At 43.9% G+C, this 18,547-nt stretch overlaps 1 protein-coding gene across 1 annotated transcript in view; it reads right to left on the minus strand.

Moving 5' to 3' along the window:
• The window catches only part of LOC126108667 (speckle-type POZ protein-like), a 67,156-nt gene extending 49,276 nt beyond the window's left edge, over nucleotides 1-17,880 (minus strand). The window contains exon 1 of the mRNA XM_049913978.1: nucleotides 17,775-17,880. The gene's annotated coding sequence lies outside the window, so the exon portion shown is untranslated. The remainder of the gene's footprint in view (nucleotides 1-17,774) is intronic.
• Nucleotides 17,881-18,547: the final 667 nt, after the last annotated feature.

The following is an 18,547-nucleotide window of genomic DNA, read 5'->3' on the forward strand; positions in this document are numbered from 1 at the left end:
CAGCAAGTTCCCTTGCCGGTCTAGGAATGGTAGAACGATGGGTTCGATGACGGTTTGGATGTACCGTGCACTATTCAGTGTCCCCTCGACGATCACCAGTGGTGTACGGCCAGTGTAGGAGATCGCTCCCCACACCATGATGCCGGGTGTTGGCCCTGTGTGCCTCGGTCGTATGCAGTCCCGATTGTGGCGCTCACCTGCACGGCGCCAAACACGCATACGACCATCATTGGCACCAAGGCAGAAGCGACTCTCATCGCTGAAGACGACACGTCTCCATTCGTCCCTCCATTCACGCCTGTCGCGACACCACTGGAGGCGGGCTGCACGATGTTGGGGCGTGAGCGGAAGACGGCCTAACGGTGTGCGGGACCGTAGCCCAGCTTCATGGAGACGGTTGCGAATGGTCCTCGCCGATACCCCAGGAGCAACAGTGTCCCTAATTATTTGCTGGGAAGTGGCGGTGCGGTCCCCTACGGCACTGCGTAGGATCCTACGGTCTCGGCGTGCATCCGTGCGTCGCTGCGGTCCGGTCCCAGGTCGACGGGCACGTGCACCTTCCGCCGACCACTGGCGACAACATCGATGTACTGTGGAGACCTCACGCCCCACGTGTTGAGCAATTCGGCGGTACGTCCACCCGGCCTCCCGCATGCCCACTATACGCCCTCGCTCAAAGTCCGTCAACTGCACATACGGTTCACGTCCACGCTGTCGCGGCATGCTACCAGTGTTAAAGACTGCGATGGAGCTCCGTATGCCACGGCAAACTGGCTGACACTGACGGCGGCGGTGCACAAATGCTGCGCAGCTAGCGCCATTCGACGGCCAACACCGCGGTTCCTGGTGTGTCCGCTGTGCCGTGCGTGTGATCATTGCTTGTACAGCCCTCTCGCAGTGTCCGGAGCAAGTATGGTGGGTCTGACACACCGGTGTCAATGTGTTCTTTTTTCCATTTCCAGGAGTGTACGTATAAAAGTTGAATAATGTCTTTATGTTACAAGTTGACTACTGCTGTAATCAATCCCATCAACGTTCAGTTCGAGTCAGAGCACTCTGCGTGGAGGTGGGAGTGTGCGGCAGCTTGTTGACAGTCGACCTTTTTCACCTGCCGTCGGCATGGAGGTCTCTCTCTCTGATTGAGGAACAGCGCGTCAACATCAAGTTTCTTGCAAAGCTAGGCAAAAATGGCCGTGAGATTTTCGAGTGTTCGGTTTACGGAGACAACTCTCTGAAGGAACCAACCGTGAACAAAAGGTTAAAAAGGTTCCGGGATGGCCGAGAAGAAGTGAACGGTGGCCCTCGCCCAGGACGCCCCGTCGACATCGAGTTCCGATGCAAACGTTGAGCGAATTCGGGCTCGTGTTCTTAAAGACCGTAGATTGACAGTCAGAATGATTGCTGACGAGCTGTCAATCCCCAAGACAATCGTTCACGAAATCCTGCCACAAAAACTTGAAATGAAGAAATTGTGTGCGAAAATCGTACCGAAGCTCTTGACGCCAGAACAGAAAGCAGAGAGGGTCGAGTGCTGTGAGGATTGGTCGGAAGCAGAGGAACGAGGGGACTTTCTCAACCGAGACATCACTGGAGACGAGTCCTGGTTTTACGAATTCGATGTGGAGCTCAAATCTCAAAGCAAGGAATGGAAACTAGCAGGAGAAACGAGAACATAAAAGTCGCGAAAATCAAGGTCCAATGTGAAGACAATGTTGATTGTTTTCTTTGATTTTAGGGGCATTGTTCACAAGGAATTTGTCCCTGCCGGCCAGAGAGTGAACGGAAATTTTTACGTTGAAGTTCTGACACGTCTCGTGTGGCCCGAGTTCGACTGGAGCTGGCAAAAGAGGGCAGGTGGATCTTTCATCACGACAATGCGCCCGCTCACACGTCGCTCGTTGCGCGCGAGTTTTCTCCCCGAAGCTCAATGACCGTGACAGACCACCCACCTTATTCACCCGATTTAGCCCCATGTGACTTCTTCATGTTACCGAAATGCAAAACTTGGGAGATGTGGAAGCCATCAAGGCGGAAACGACACGGCAACTGAATAACATCACAACTGAAGACTTTCAGCAATGTTATCAACAGTGGAAACGGCGTAGGCAGAAATGTATCGCGTCTCAGGGCAAGTACTTTGAAGGAGACCATATCGTAATACCTGAATAATTGTAAAATAAAGTTATCATTCAACTTTTATACATATTTTCCGGACAAAGCTCGTACAATTTTTGCTACATTATCCATCTGTCTGATGTCAACATCAATGTTCTCTCAGTGGCGATTTTAGCACATCGGCCAAAGTTGTTAAAAACAGAAAGATGCAAGGCTGACTTTGTGCCAGGTTTTCATTAACGCTCTGGGTGACTCCCAAATAATATTCTGTATCGGTATTCATAATACTGATTTGTTGCCGATGAGACTGTTGCAGAAGATCCCACGGACGTATAAAAAGTCGAAGGTGGTTGTTCCAGTGCCAGCTACACTTAAGATTTGTTCGCGAATGCCATTAACGAAATTCATGACAAGGAAGTCTCAATTCATGCAGCAGCTAACAAATATCCTCTTGAACAAATTGCATGGGAAACATCGTGCATCACCGTGTGGACATATTGTATTCATTAAAGAAGAGCAGGGTGTGTTTGCTGCACATGCAGTGACAATGTGTGATTATGGTTTCCCATTTTCACTGCTGGATTTACGGTTCAAAGTGTAGCTCGACTGACGTGGTCGCAGAGTTTCAGGAGTATAAACGGAAAACGAGTTTAAAACAAAAAAAAAGGTATGGGAACAGCAATTTTGAAATGAACTGTAAAATTTTAATAATACATTAAAAACAAAATAAAATATAATTATTTTGGAGATTTTACTCTTTACTCTCACACAAGTACCTTGCAGGTGGTTGGCATTTGGTCGCTCACTGCTCAGCATTCAAACACCCAAGAACAAGACAGTCGCAAAGTCAGCCCCCGCCATTTTGTGGCTCCTGTACAACTGTCCAAAAGTTGTCAATCCCTTCCACAAAATCCGGACATGAACTCCATTGAGAATTTATAGGATGCGTTAGAAAGAAATATTCGAGAAGTCCCCATACAGTGTAAACAAAAACTCAGGAGACGACTGGAAGAAGAATGGGAAAAATCTAAGTATGTCGTACTTACACAAACTTGTACAAAGTATGTCAAAACGGCTGACAAGTGGTATAACATCGCTGTAGAAGTACAAAGTACTAATTCCTCATTATTTCCTAGTTTTTTGTTTATTTTTGCACTTTGTCCCAAAACATTTGCGAATTGAAATCTATGTTATTTCACATAAATGTGAAATTATTTGTATTTTGTAAGTCATTAAATGAAGTAAAATGTCCAATTTATTGCTCTGTGAATATCATTCTATCTGTTGGAATAACAAACATAATATCTGTTGGAATAACAAACATAATACGTTTAATTGTTTATCTGTTATTTCTCGAAGTAAATAAAATCTATTCTGTTTGTCCCAAACTTATGAAAGGCACTTTAGATTACTGTACGTGGCTTGTGAATAACACCAACGATGGGTTGTTTGACCATTTCCATTTAATCTTGAGTAATGCACGTCTCTAGAAGAGCGTAGCGTTCCAAAGGATTGGAAAAGGGCGCAGGTCATCCCCGTCTTCAAGAAGGGACGTCGAACAGATGTGCAGAACTATAGACCTATATCTCTAACGTCGATCAGTTGTAGAATTATGGAACACGTATTGTGTTCGAGTATAATGACTTTTCTGGAGACTAGAAATCTACTCTGTAGGAATCAGCATGGGTTTCGAAAAAGACGGTCATGTGAAACCCAGCTCGCGCTATTCGTCCACGAGACTCAGAGGGCCATAGACACGGGTTCACAGGTAGATGCCGTGTTTCTTGACTTCCGCAAGGCGTTCGATACAGTTCCCCACAGTCGTTTAATGAACAAAGTAAGAGCATATGGACTATCAGACCAATTGTGTGATTGGATTGAGGAGTTCCTAGATAACAGGACGCAGCATGTTATTCTCAATGGAGAGAAGTCTTCCGAAGTAAGAATGATTTCAGGTGTGCCGCAGGGGAGTGTCATAGGACCGTTGCTATTCACAATATACATAAATGACCTGGTGGATGACATCGGAAGTTCACTGAGGCTTTTTGCAGATGATGCTGTGGTGTATCGAGAGGTTGTAACAATGGAAAATTGTACTGAAATGCAGGAGGATCTGCAGCGAATTGACGCATGGTGCATGGAATGGCAATTGAATGTCAATGTAGACAAATGTAATGTGCTGCGAATACACAGAAAGATAGATCCTTTATCATTTAGCTACAAAATAGCAGGTCAGCAATTGGAAGCAGTTAGTTCCATAAATTATCTGGGAGTACGCATTAGGAGTGATTTAAAATGGAATGATCATATTATGTTGATTGTCGGTAAAGCAGATGCCAGACAGATTCATTGGAAGAATCCTAAGTAAATGCAATCCGAAAACAAAGGAAGTAGGTTACAGTACGCTTGTTCGCCCACTGCTGGAATACTGCTCAGCAGTGTGGGATCCGTACCAGATAGGGTTGATAGGAGAGATAGAGAAGATCCAGCGGAGAGCAGCGCGCTTCGTTACAGGATCATTTAGTAATCGCGAAAGCGTTACGGAGATGATAGATGAACTCCAGTGGAAGACTCTGCAGGAGAGACGCTCAGTAGCTCGATACAGGCTTTTGTCAAAGTTTCGAGAACATACCTTCACCGAGGAGTCAAGCAGTATATTGCTTCCTCCTACGTATATCTCGCGAAGAGACCGTGAGGATAAAATCAGAGAGATTAGAGCCCACACAGAGGCATACCGACAATCCTTCTTTCCACGAACAATACGAGACTGGAATAGAAGGGAGAACCGATAGAGGTACTCAAAGTACCCTCCGCCACACACCGTCAGGTGGCTTGCGGAGTATGGATGTAGATGTAGATGTAGAATTTACAGCACACGAGGCACTGGGCGATGGACAAGCCTACTGTCCACTGTATGTCGGCAGCCCCTCCACGATGAACTCGCCGTTTGGTGCGTTGTTAACAGGAACGCGCATCACCGGACCGATATTTTTTGACAATACCCTCAAACACGTTTGCATACATGTTAATTTTTGATACATTTTGAGCTCGACTCACTGAATACGAACGGCAATACTGCGTCTTCCAGCAAGATGGGACAACGTGCCACCGTCTAAGGTACCCCTGCAACGAGTCAACGATGTCTTCACAGAGGAACAAACTGTTAGCAGACATTAATGGTCACCGCGTTCGCCAGACCTAACAACGTATGATTTTTTTGTTGTGGCGTAGCAAGACAGCCACGCCACTCGGAAGTAGCCGAAATGCACGTGTTACACACGCCGGCTGGCGTGAGGTCTGAAACAGGATACGTAATGAATGCTATAAAGAAAAGTACGTAGCTGCTGTAATACTTAACTTTAATCCATCATTGTGGTACATCGCTCTTGACGATAGAAATGAGACTCTTTAAATACAAGCACTATGGCTAATGGCGCCTTGCTAGGTCGTAGCCATGGACTCAGCTGAAGGCTATTCTAACTGTCTCTCGACAAATGAGAGAAAGGCTTCGTCAGTGTAGTCGCTAGCAAAGTCGTCGTACAACTGGGGCGAGTGCTAGTACGTCTCTCTAGACCTGCCGTGTGGTGGCGCTCGGTCTGCAATTACTGACAGTGGCGACACGCGGGTCCGACATGTACTAATGGACCGCGGCCGATTTAAAGCTACCACCTAGAAAGTGTGGTGTCTGGCGGTGACACCACATTTTTCTGTGGGGCAATTGAAGAGTAAGGGTTTATGAAACAAATCCACAGAAAATATAGTAACTGCAAAACAACATCGGCTGTGAAGTTGCCGTCATCGATACCCAGACTTTACACCAAGTGTATCTGAATACGCTTAGACGTGTGCAGCTGCGTATCGATGTTGCAAGGAGTCACAGCACCTACTACAAACGAATTTTTTACTACATGTTTCATTGTAAATAAATGGTAAGTCAATTTCAGCTTTTCGTTTCTGTAATTTCACTGCCTTTCGTTTATACTTACACGACTACTTTTGTCTGCGCCGCCCTGTACAATTAGCAGCTTAAGATAGTAAGTGGAAAAAATATGCCGTTCATCATAAGAATAAAGCAGATGTAAACATTAGCCACGTATTCTTCCGCGTTTGCTTGAATTTCACTGCATTTCGTTTCACGTGGAGCGGAAGCCAAGCTGTGACCAGTACAGTCAAGTTCGATTATGCAAAAAACTGGTGATTTCTCAAACTTGGGAACAATCGAGAATGGGGTACCGCAAGGTTCGGTCTTGGGTCCTCTGCTGTTCTTAATATATATTAATGACTTGCCGTTCTATATTCACGAAGCTGCAAAGCTGGTACCTTTTGCCAATGATACAAGTATAGCTATCACACCCAACAGACAAGAATTAACTGGTGAAACTGTAAACGATGTTTTTCAGAAAATCATTAAGTGGTTCTCTGCAAATGGCCTCTCAAACTCTGACAAAACACAGTACATACCGTTCCACACAGGAAATGGAATGACACCATTAATAAATATAGTCTTCGATCAGAAATCGGTAGCTACAGTAGAATATTCAAAATTTGTAGGTGTATGTACTGATGAGGGGTTGAACTGGAAAAAACACACTGAAGATCTGCTGAAACGTTTGAGTTCAGCTACTTATGCTATTAGGGTCATTGGAAATTTTGGCTATATACATCTCAGTAAATTGGCTTACCACGCCTATTTGCATTCTCTGCTTTCGTGTGGCATCATATTCTCGGGTAATTCATCATTGAGTAAAAGAATGTTCATTGCACAAAAGTGTGTAATGAGAATAATTGCTGGAGCTCATCCAAGATCATCCTGCAGACACTTATTTAAAGAGCTACAGATCTTCACTGTAGCCTCACAATATATATATATATATATATATATATATATATATATATATATATATATATATATTCACTTACGAAATTCATTATTAACAATCCGAACGAATTCAAAAGTAATGGCAGTGTACATGGCTGCAACACTAGGAGAAAGGATCATCTTGACTACCCAAGGTTAAATCTAACTTTGGCTCAGAGGGTGGTAAATTATGCTGCCACAAAAGTCTTTGGTCACTTGCCTAATACTATCAAAAGTCTGACAGTTAGCTATATGCTATTTAAAAGGAAATTAAAAGAATTTCGCAATGGCAACTCCTAATCACTAGATGAATTTTTGGATATAGTAATTGAGTAATTTCCCAAGCCCCCACAAAAAAAAATATATATATATATATTAAGTGTCATGTAATAGTTTGTATAATGTAATATCTTGTATAGACACCTTTTATTAACCTGACACGTTCCACATCATTACGAAGTGTCATATTCATGATCTACGGAATAAGTACTAATCTAGTCTAATTATAAGGACACGTTTTATGCTGTGTTACACGCATATAGAATGAGTGATAATGCGGGACAACAGCTATGCTGGCGCATTATACTTGGACACCACTGCCCAGCCAGTGGTCCAACTAACCTGCAATAGTGAGAGCAGTTGCAGTTCAGACGTAAAAAGAGACGAGCAAAGAAGCAATATAGCTTCGAACGTAATTTAATTTTTAATGAGGACGAAATCATATTCGGAGTAACTCCAGCACTACCGCGCGCTTTTTAGGTGACCAGACGGAAAGCGTGAAATGCACTCGTTCTCACCTGACATAGTCTTCAAATTACAAACAAGTGGTGAAAATATGGGGTAATTTTTCTGAGCGAATTGTGTGTAATGCAAAAGCACACTGCAAGGATTTCACCGTACTGTTGAATACTGAAGCCAATGAAGGTATTAATTAGTCAGTCGTCTGGTAATCTCTCAGAGAAACCGAGAAATACATTTCAGTTCTGAGAGTGTCATCTGCTACGTTCATAACGAGCCTCTCAACAACAGAATCCACGACGCCAACCATGCGCCGCATTTTCTCATTTTCTTTTATGACGAGCCGTTCTACACTCCTGGAAATGGAAAAAAGAACACATTGACACCGGTGTGTCAGACCCACCATACTTGCTCCGGACACTGCGAGAGGGCTGTACAAGCAATCATCACACGCACGGCACAGCGGACACACCAGGAACCGCGGTGTTGGCCGTCGAATGGTGCTAGCTGCGCAGCATTTGTGCACCGCCGCCGTCAGTGTCAGCCAGTTTGCCGTGGCATACGGAGCTCCATCGCAGTCTTCAACACTGGTAGCATGCCGCGACAGCGTGGACGTGAACCGTATGTGCAGTTGACGGACTTTGAGCGAGGGCGTATAGTGGGCATGCGGGAGGCCGGGTGGACGTACCGCCGAATCGCTCAACACGTGGGGCGTGAGGTCTCCACAGTACATCGATGTTGTCGCCAGTGGTCGGCGGAAGGTGCACGTGCCCGTCGACCTGGGACCGGACCGCAGCGACGCACGGATGCACGCCAAGACCGTAGGATCCTACGCAGTGCCGTAGGGGACCGCACCGCCACTTCCCAGCAAATAATTAGGGACACTGTTGCTCCTGGGGTATCGGCGAGGACCATTCGCAACCGTCTCCATGAAGCTGGGCTACGGTCCCGCACACCGTTAGGCCGTCTTCCGCTCACGCCCCAACATCGTGCAGCCCGCCTCCAGTGGTGTCGCGACAGGTGTGAATGGAGGGACGAATGGAGACGTGTCGTCTTCAGCGATGAGAGTCGCTTCTGCCTTGGTGCCAATGATGGTCGTATGCGTGTTTGGCGCCGTGCAGGTGAGCGCCACAATCGGGACTGCATACGACCGAGGCACACAGGGCCAAAACCCGGCATCATGGTGTGGGGAAAGATCTCCTACACTGGCCGTACACCACTGGTGATCGTCGAGGGGACACTGAATAGTGCACGGTACATCCAAACCGTCATCGAACCCATCGTTCTACCATTCCTAGACCGGCAAGGGAACTTGCTGTTCCAACAGGACAATGCACGTCCGCATGTATCCCGTGCCACCCAACGTGCTCTAGAAGGTGTAAGTCAACTACCCTGGCCAGCAAGATCTCCGGATCTGTCCCCCATTGAGCATGTTTGGGACTGGATGAAGCGTCGTCTCACGCGGTCTGCACGTCCAGCACGAACGCTGGTCCAACTGAGGCGCCAGGTGGAAATGGCTTGGCAAGCCGTTCCACAGGACTACATCCAGCATCTCTACGATCGTCTCCATGGGAGAATAGCAGCCTGCATTGCTGCGAAAGGTGGATATACACTGTACTAGTGCCGACATTGTGCATGCTCTGTTGCCTGTGTCTATGTGCCTGTGGTTCTGTCAGTGTGATCATGTGATGTATCTGACCCCAGGAATGTGTCAATAAAGTTTCCCCTTCCTGGGACAATGAATTCACGGTGTTCTTATTTCAATTTCCAGGAGTGTATATCCCGCCAGCGTTCGGCAGTGACGTGTGAAAAAGCTGCGTGCGTTAGGCTAGGCGCAAATTGAGACGCGTATAGCGCGTGCGGCGCGACGCAGCGCAGCGCGCGTTTTCGTAACATCACACAGCTTGAAATGGGAGCGCGCAAACTGCGACGCGACGCGACTGGGACGCGACGCGCGCCTGCGCCAGGTCGCGCGGCGTTGTGGTTGCGGCACAGTTTCTCGCGTCGAGCGTCGTGCTTGCCTCGCTAGCGTCGTGGGAAATTTGAGACGGGGAGCGGAAAAGTAGCCCGGCCATGTGCTCACATGCGAACGGCGCATATCAGCAGTGGTAGTGTTGCCAATGCGATAAATTTTGCCTTACTGTGTACTGAACTTTATTGCCTTTGGGTAATGTTTCGTTTTTCATCATTTAAACGCTCCAGCTTTCTTCGTTAGCACGTTATACTTTTCTATTATTTATATATGCATAGTTTTGTTTCGTTTTTCTTCTGTCAAGAAAAATGTATGCTTCAGTAACTGGCCGCTGGAATTGCACCATATGCCTCCCTGATGTTTTCAGATTGCAAGAAGGGACAGAGGGTAGTGAATAAAGAAGCAAGGAATATTATAAAATCATGTGATCAAGAATCAAGGCAGGAAAGTAAAGCAAGGTTATATTCTCGCTGCCTAGTAAGCTAGCGGATCTGTACTATCTGTTACAGAAATTTAGAAAGGGATAATCTCCACAGGTGTGATCCCTTTGTGCTTGTGGTAAAAAGCGTCGAAGATCTGAAGTACAGAAGTTTCACTGTGATTACTCTGATATGGATGTAATAATGTAATACGGCACACTGTGCTACATGCATGTGAACAACATATTTCCACTGCAAGTGAGAAACAGCCGAAAAGCAGTCACAAATAACAACGTTTTAATTGGTTCGCCGTGATAAGAAAAACCATTTCAATTGTTGCATGGACATTATCAGCATTAATAAACTAATTATATAACAACAGGCTACACAAATGAAGAAAATGGTCGGTATTATTACGAAAGTAGGAATATCCTACAAGAGTGTTATGATTAGATATATTTAAGTTGTTGAAATGTGCTGCTGACAAAGGCGGATCTACTTTCGTGACAATGTTTTTCGAACTCCATCTCAGAAGGCACACATGGCTAGCTTGTGCATTCCTGTCGCCAGCATTATCCTTCGCTGCTGACAATACACTGACCATTGTGTTGTGCGTCAGACCAATTGTTTATTTTTCTCAATAATATCTATTTTATTCGCGATCACGCATTGTCAGTTTGGCAAGCCCTAGGTGAGTGAACAGTATCTGGCATGTGCCTATCATTCCGCCTGAAGGAACGCTCGTCATTATTTTAATACTTCTCAGATCAAGAGAAGGAATAAAATTCTTCGGTAAGTTTCCATTCCAGTCGCTCAGTGTTAAAAAACACGATGGGTTACGGGGATTCCACCAAAATAACAACAGAATTGCCAATCTGTTTTTGTGTGAGTTGTTAACCCTTTCTCATTCCAAGAAGCGTCACCATTTATGAGTAAACGCCACATTTCTCTTGGTGACTGGTTTAATTGTACTTCCTTTGTCACAATATAATTTGCCAAACTCATGTCACAGCGGCTATTGAGACAGAATTCCGAAACGGAGGGCCTCATTAAACAAGTAATTGGTAATCACAGAGCTCAATAGCTTACGAAAAACCTCATAGTATCGGTTTGCAGTAACATAAAAGAAGAAATTTCATGTTTATTTTCATACTAGGAAGCTCTTGTTTCGCTAGGTGGCTGTCGATAACTCTTAAAAAATTAGTCACTGGAGTGAAATAAATAAAAAAAGTGTAAGTAGTGATATATCGCCATAGGTAAGAAAGTTCCGTGTGTTTAATAATTGGCAAAACACTCTCCTCCTTGTGTGCTATCATTCGCCAAACTTTGGTTTCGATGTCTCGAGCGGTTTAGGAGATACGAGAGATGTTGCGAGTGTTTCATTCTCGCGGGCGTGAGACCGGAAGTGAGCGCGCCACATGGGATCCATTTCCTCGAGATCGGAGGCAGATATAGATCTCCTCCCAAGTCTAAACAAAAATTCAGCATGTTAGCTAAATTTCATACGCAGCAACATATGGTGTAATACGCACCAAACGCAAAATCACAGCGACCCCTAATTTTCGTTGGAAACTTTTTGAGTTTTGCGTAGTGTCTTACTAAAATGTGTACATCACAATAACAATGGTCATTAGCGAGGTGATGGGCACTTCGTCACGAAGCTGACATATAACGCTACTATTAAGGCAAAAATCATATATTTTCAGACAATAGTTTCTGTAAAATCGTTTGAGAAAGATAAGAGGTTGCGCGCGCTTCGGTTCAGTCAGCGCAGAGCGTCGCCAGTCGGCGCGTGCGAAGTACGGAGTACGCGTCGCAATACGCGCTGCACCCGCGTGACCCGTGCGGCACGTGCGTGTCGCGCTGGAGTGTCGTGTCACGCCACACGTGCTGTACGCGTCTCAATTTGCGCCTAGCCTTAGTTCCAGTACATCGTCTGGCAGATGTCATGTCTCGGGCCAAATCCCGCAACCTGGCTCCATATCAGTTCTGTTGGGTTCATATTGTAACGGTACAGTAGCAAATAAAAAAAATGCATATGTATGATGTGCTCCATGCTGTGAAAATTATTGTTGTTTCATGTTTCTACGATACTTCTCTACCTCTGCGGTATAAAACTATGCAGAAAGTCCAAGTAAAGAGGATTTGGCTTTTCAGTTTTGCCTTAAAAAATTAAAACGGTATAAAACTATGCACATAGTCCAAGTAAAGAGGATTTGGTTTTTCAGTTTTGCCTTGAAAAAAATAAATTGTTATGTTTGCTTAATTTAAGCAACTTATGAACAGTCTTTCATAAAGCACCAATAATTAAGAATTTGTATTTCTATTTGAAATGAACACAGGAATTTCGCGTCCAATACGTTATTAGAAACAAGACGACGTGCATTATTCATAAGAAATTATGATGAGTTTTCTAATCAGCATGTGAATTCATTCCGTTACGCTACCGAGTGCGCTACACGTATGATATGGGTTTCTAAATCAACTGTACTACACACAGTCGCTGGGAAAACTTCAAGGCCGATCATCTCCGTAAATTTATGGAAAACATTGAGAACAGCCTATATCTCGACAGTTTTTAACCGTATTGCTCACGCGTGTTTCACCACGGAGCAGAAAGCAGCCTCAGCCATTTTGATACTGCGCATTATCAACGCGACAATCAGAGCACAACAGTGCAGAGTAGAGATGGGCAAACAAACACGTAAATGTTTCGAAACAAATGAAACAGTACAATGTAATGTTTCGATACGCTGCTTCGAAACAGTGAAACAGTTTGTTTTGTAATCTAATAAACCTACTCATTTTATCATCTTGAATGTCTACTGTATAAGTATGTCCATATAAACACAAATGAGGTGAGGTGCGAGAGCGCTAATCATATCGCAGAAAGTATGAAACTATCACTTAGGCGTCTTGGCAGTTTCGTATTTCCTGCAGCAAATTGCGCTGCTTTTGTGTCATGTGACTTTCATACTTTTCAATTGGCTGAGGGAAGCCTTAGGTGAAGACAGAAGAACCACCACGAACGGAACTGGAGGTGGGAGCAAACTGCAGAAACAACAGATATGCTACTGGGATTCCCACATTTCATTAGTATGGCTAATATACCCATCCTGTTAATTTACATGCACACAAAGGGAATCATTGTGGATAATAGACACAGTGACTATAGACTCACAAATAACGCCAAATAATTCGAACAAATAACAAAATATAACACAAAAAAAATTTGTGTTTCAAGGTGTTTCCAACCGTTACTATGAATTTACGATGCTTCCCATTCACCATTACACTATCAGTGATATGTCAAACAGATTGCTTGCAATTATACCTACATCAAATTTATGTACATGTCTAATAACTGTCACTCTACGCCTTTTTTTATTCAAAATGTTGTAGTCTTACTTGCGTTTCTTAATATGATTACTGTACATGAACAGAGAAGCGTATGTTATAAAGAAAGTGTAATGTGACTGAATGATTTTGACATATTTATTATTTTGAATGCGAATAGTATGCGTTGTTTTATTGTTTGGTTAGTGTTTATAAAGCAGATGTTACGCCATTTCGGAATAGGACAGTCAGCTAGAAACGAAGCTTTATTTTCGGATATCTTAAGCTTCATGCTATTGCTTATCAAAAGATTTCGACACACTTGAAAGTGTTTCATGAAGTGGTATGTTGTGTTTCAGTACCTGTGCCGAGTCCGAATCTCGTCCGACACAGAGCGGAATGAAACATCACTGTTTCGATACAATTAGTCCGTTCCAGTCGCAGGTGGACTGAAACAGTCTTATTTTGAAACAACGATACAGTTTCTGTGTCTGGCTCGAGATCCGAGACAAGGGCGGAATGAAACACCACTGTTTCGAAACAGTGAACCATAGCCGTTCCGAAACACTGAAACAGTTCCAGGTATCGATACACTGTATCGAAACATAGAAACAGTGGCCAAGTCTAGTGCAGAGGCAGTGACTGTACACAGTTTTTGAAATAAAAACTACGTCGCTAAAGCGCGATTGAGAGAAACGTCTGTAGCTGTTAATACATTTGAATGTCTTAAAGTTTCACTTAACGCAACTTAGTAATAATACAGTTAATACGTAAGTGGGACCTACGAGTCCAGTGTACGTCTGCTACGGCTTCTGACTAATCATCGCGTTTGTTTTGTTTATTCTTATGATGTATTATAGTGGAAAGCAGAACATTTCCAGCACAAACTCTCACGTGCAACAAACTAATAAAGCATTCAGTGCTCTACTAAACGGTGTAGGCCTCATGGCAAACTAAAAGCTACTTACTACATACAGACTTGGGCCGAACAGTCGTATGACGTCCACTGAACTAGACTTGGCCACTGTTTCTATGTTTCGATACAGTGTATCGATACGTGGAACTGTTTCAGTGTTTCGGAACGGCTGTGGTTCACCGTTTCGAAACAGCGGTGTTTCATTCCGCCCCTGTTTCGGATAACCGCACCAGATCCGATCTCGAGCCAGACACAGAAACCGTATCGTTGTTTCAAAATAAGGCTGTTTCAGTCCACCTGTGCTTGGAACGGAATGATTGTATCGAAACAGTGATGTTTCATTCCGCTCTGTGTCGGACGAGATTCGGGCTCGGCACAGGTACTGAAACACAACATACCACTTCGTGAAACACTCTCAAGAGAGTCGAAATCTTTTTGACAAGCAATAGCATGAAGCTTAAGATATCCGAAAATAAAGCTTCGTTTCTAGATGACTGTCCTATTCCGAAATGGCGTAACATTTGCTTTATAAACATTAACCAACAATAAAACAACGCATACTATTCAAATTCAAAATATTAAATATGTGAAAATCATTCAGTTAAATTACACTTTTTTTATAACACACGTTTCTCTGTTCAAGTACAGTAATCATACTAAGAAACGCAAGTAAGCCTAGAACATTTTGAATAAAAAAAAAGGCGTAGAGTGACAGTTATTATACATATACATAAATTTAATGTAGGTATAATTGCAAGCAATCTGTTTGACATATCACTGATAGTGTAATGGTGTACGGGAAGGGCTGGGAAGCATGATGAATTTATAGTAACGGTTCGAAACACCTTGAAAGACAAAATTTTTTCTGTTATATTTTGTTATTTATTCGAATTATTTAGCGTTATTTGTGAGTCTATAGTCACTGTGCCTATTATCCACAATGATTCCCTTTGTGTGCATGGCAATTAGCAGGATGGGTATATTCCCATACTAGCGGAATGGCTCAAATGGCTCTGAGCACTATGGGACTTAACTGCTGTGGTCATCAGTCCCCTAGAACTTAGAATTACTTAAACCTAACTAACCTAAGAACATCACACACATCCATGCCCGAGGCAGGATTCGAACCTGCGTCTATAGCAGTCGCGCGGTTCCGGACTGAGCGCCTAGAACCGCTAGACCACCGCGGCCGGCACTAGCGGAATGCGGGAACCCCAGTACCATATCCGTTGTTTCTGCAGTTCGCTCCCACCTCCAGTTCCGTTCGTGGTGGCTCTTCTGTCTTCAGCTATGGCTGTCCTCAGCCAACTGAAAAGTATGAAAAGCCACACGACACGAAAGCAGCGCATTTGCTGCATGAAACACGAAACTGCCAAGAGGCCTAAGTGATAGTTTCATACTTTCTGCGATATGATTAGCGCTCTCGCACCTCATTTGTGTTTATATGGACATACCTATACAGTAGACATTCATTCAAGATGATAAAATGTCTAGGTTTATTAGATTACAAAACACAAACTGTTTCACCGTTTCGAAGCAGCGTATCGAAACATTACATTGTACTGTTTCATTTGTTTCGAAACAGTTTGCCCATCTCTACACTGAACCTAACGTCCTTCGAAAACAAGGCGACAGTAGCAGACGCCCTACAGTGTTTTGACAAAAACTTACTCTTGACGATTTTTTATCCGTCGACGGCATACAGGGTGAGCAAATAAGCACACGTAAGCACATGCTTATGACTTACCAAGTACGTTTTTACCTCAACAAAGTGTCCATAAGCAGAGTTACAAGCTACAAATGTAAATGCGTTACGCATTTTGACAGGCGGTTAAATCAGTCTAGGTAGTACATCGCTGCATAATCTTTGAAGAACAACACGTCATCTCACAGTAAAAAATGATAGTTAAAGAGCTTTCAAGAGCCCAAAATTTTTCCCACTTTCTTATGACATCAAATTACTGTTGAAGTGCGCGTCATTTATGACGGCGGCCGCGTTTACGTTCGTTTTGCGCATCTGATGTCACAAAATGAACAGAGAACGACGTTGCCAGAGCTCGACTGCAGTGCAGAGCACGGACGAGTGTCTTCAGTTTTACAAACGTTCAGTCATACATAGAGTAAATGAACGAAAACAATGTTTTGATAGCAGAATTTATTTTATAGAAAGTTTGGAAAAAGCATTCTTTATACCAATTGCTTCTATTCTATTAATTAATTAAACCAAACAAGCAATAAACCTTCTAATTCAGGCGACAGCAAGGAAAGCTGTTTGTATCATTCTCACTAACCACTTTTTCGCAGTAAAGAACAGCGGTAATTGTTTATTTCCTATTCTACTTCGACAAAACGTGAGTAATTCATAGTCATACCATCAGTGTTTGTCGGTATTTTGCGTCCTAGTTTAAAGTCCTCCAGGAATCACATTAAACAGTGAGCTGCGTTAGTGTAATGGTTAAAGTGTTTGGCTGCTAAGCGAAAGGTTCCAAGTTCAAACATTATTCTGTGCTTAATATTTTCTTTATTTAAAAACAATATCGAAGTGTCTTACATGATGAATTTTATTCGTTTGAATGTAATTTTTTGAAATTTCTAGTTTCAACTGAAATCAACCATATGCTGTGGACTTTTTTACCTGTGGAAACTCTTCAAAATTTCGTGCAGTGGTTTACTACATTTAATGCTGCACAATAACTGCGTTGAACATCGACACAAAATGAAGTCATTTAAGGGGGGAAGGTATCAGTCAAGAAGATGTGTAAAAATCAAATTTTTGGGCCAAATAGTTTTTGTGAAATCGAATGATAAGTGTGCCAAAGCAGTCGGAACACCATGTGTCTGCACAGGCGAGCACAGCAGTGATGACAAAATCGCGCACAGCGCGGAATGCGGGGAGCACGTCTCTGTAGCAGCGAAAGCGTTAATGCGGCCGTGGTGGCTTCATAAACTGCGCGCTCCCCCCTAAACCTAAGTTTGCGAACTATACTGTACTATGGCGCTGCTTCTCTTGGCGCGTGCGTCGTTTGCAACTGGCAACGCAGCAATCTCCCGCGTCTGGGCGGGCATGCGCAAGCCGCCAAGATAAAAGACTTGAACTATAGTGTGGTTACGCTACCGTTTTATAAACGTCAATCTATTTTCCAATGGCATACCGCAACATCAAGCACGTACTTTCTCAAAAATGACGAAGAATTAAAAGGAACACATGCAAATCTGACAATAATAGTTCCAACAAAAGCACACATTGAGTTTCGTTGCGTAGAATCATCGAACTAAATATCAGGCTAGTAAGTAACTACGCTGTCGCAGAAAGTTATCTGTATCAAAGCATTTGTTGTCTAGTCCATTAATTCGCAAATTACTGAACTGAGCGAGACACAAACGCGTGAGAAAAATGACACACATACGGAGCTAACTTACCGCTGTTTGTCCTCAAAAGTACTTCCCCGATTCACCACGCAACTTTAATACGCTCCAAGTAGACACGCCTGCAACGAACTGCGACGTAGAACAGCCAGCGCTGCAGTGCTGCCGCCACGCGGCCGAACCGGAACTCGCAGACAACTGCGAAACGGCTGTGCGCTCAGCACTGCGAACGAATTCAACAATAAAATACACTGAGGTGACAAAACACAGGGGACAGCGGTGTACACAAATACAGATGGCGGTAGTAACGCATACACGATGTATAAAAGTGAAGTGCATCGCGAAGTTCTCGTGTATACTCAGCTGACTTATGCGGAAATATTTCCGACGTCATTATTGCCGCAGAACGGGAATTAACTGACATTGAACGTGGAATGGCAGACGCATGCGACATTCCGCATCGGAAATCGTTAGGGAAATCAATATTCCGCGATCCATAGAGTGAAGAGTGTGCTGTGAAGACATGATTTCAGGCATTACCTTTCAACACGGACAACGAAGTAGCCGATGGCCTTCACGTAACGAAGGAGAGCAGCTGCGCTCGCGTGGGGTTGTCATTGATGACAGACAAGCAACAACGGTTGGGTGGTAGGCCATAACACTCCATTATTGGCTCGATTATGGGTGCGACAGAAATTAAGTCGTTGGCTCTTAAAGATACGAGCGTGGATAATTTTTCAGCGATTAAATGGCATATACCGGGACTGTATTGTGTATTCGGTGACGTGTTAGTGGTGCTGATGCTATTCACATACTGTTGAGTAAAT

Source organism: Schistocerca cancellata, chromosome 11 (genome assembly GCF_023864275.1).
Source record: "Schistocerca cancellata isolate TAMUIC-IGC-003103 chromosome 11, iqSchCanc2.1, whole genome shotgun sequence".
Taxonomy (NCBI): Eukaryota; Metazoa; Arthropoda; class Insecta; order Orthoptera; family Acrididae; genus Schistocerca; species Schistocerca cancellata.